This window comes from Cebus imitator, unplaced genomic scaffold (assembly GCF_001604975.1).
Source record: "Cebus imitator isolate Cc_AM_T3 unplaced genomic scaffold, Cebus_imitator-1.0 Scaffold0, whole genome shotgun sequence".
In the NCBI taxonomy this organism is placed as follows: domain Eukaryota; kingdom Metazoa; phylum Chordata; class Mammalia; order Primates; family Cebidae; genus Cebus; species Cebus imitator.
Window position 1 is genome coordinate 4,632,346 of NW_016107315.1, and position 1,124 is coordinate 4,633,469.

At 41.4% G+C, this 1,124-nt stretch overlaps 1 protein-coding gene across 6 annotated transcripts in view; it reads right to left on the minus strand.

Annotated features, from left to right (window-relative positions):
* The window catches only part of DAG1 (dystroglycan 1), a 73,060-nt gene that overhangs the window by 61,892 nt on the left and 10,044 nt on the right, over positions 1-1,124 (minus strand). For 2 of the 6 annotated variants that reach the window (XM_037743206.1, XM_017504649.2), the window contains exon 2: positions 485-536. The exons of 3 other annotated variants lie outside the window; for them this stretch is intronic. The gene's annotated coding sequence lies outside the window, so the exon portion shown is untranslated. Of the gene's footprint in view, positions 1-479; positions 537-1,124 lie in introns of all 6 variants that reach the window. One more of the 6 variants, XM_017504584.2, reaches the window with a different exon arrangement.

Genomic DNA, 1,124 nt, shown 5'->3' on the forward strand with positions numbered 1-1,124 from the left:
GGGCATGGTGGCGTGTGTCTGTAATCCCAGCGACTCAGGAGGCTGGGGCAGGAGAATTGCCTGAGCCCGGGAGGCGGAGGTTGCTGTGAGCCGAGATCGCACCATTGCACTCCAGCCTGGGTAATAAGAGCGAAACTCCGTCTCAAAATAAATAAATAAGTAAATAAAAATAAAGAAGTTTACAGAAAGAGGTGTCTAGCAAAAAAATAAGTAAATAAATAAGGCAAGGCGTGGTAGCTAATGCCTGTAATCTCAGGACTTCGGGAGGCCGAGGCAGGCGGATCAACTGAGGTCAGGAGTTCAAGACCAGCCTGGCCAAGATGGTGAAACTCTGTCTTTTTTTTTTTTTTTTTTAAATAAATAAATAAATAAAAATGAAAATAAATAAACAAAATTATGTGGTTATCATTTTGGCCAGTATATGATTATTCCTCAACTTTATTTTGCAGAAATGTCTCTTTTCAAGTATGTTACCTCACCTCACCTTCTAGTGCTAGGTTGCTTTAAAAGCCTTATCTTCCTGGAGAGCAGAGGCCCTGCAGGAAAAGGAGGAAACAATACTGGTGAATGCCCACAATTGACAAAGAATTATACCACACTGACCAACTCCAAAGGAAGTGGGGAATACCGCTGAGTCTCCTGTTCACACCACCAATTAGTCACCCATCTTTGCCAAAGGTCACAGTAAGAAAATGAAACATAGGCCGGGCTCGGTGGCTCACGCCTGTAATCCTAGCACTTTGGGAGGCCGAGGTGGGTGGATCACCTGAGGTCAGGAGTTCAAGACCAGCCTGGCCATCATGGTGAAACCCCATCTTAAAAAAAAAAGAAAGAAAAAGAAAATGAAACATTTTCTGTACAGTCAATCCAGACTAAAAATTATAAATAGTAAAATTAATTTCAGTGTCTGTATTTTAGACAGTGGTATTTTTTTTAAATGATTAGCTCAAGAAGGTGTAAGTGAGAAGCAAAACCTCAACACTACAAAACCTCAAATTTGGCTCACTACAACCTCCACCTCCCAGGTTCAGGTAATTTTTCTACCTCAGCCTATCAGGTAGCTGGGATTACAGGCACACGCCACCATGCCCAGCTAATTTTTGTATTTTTTTTTTTTTTTTTTT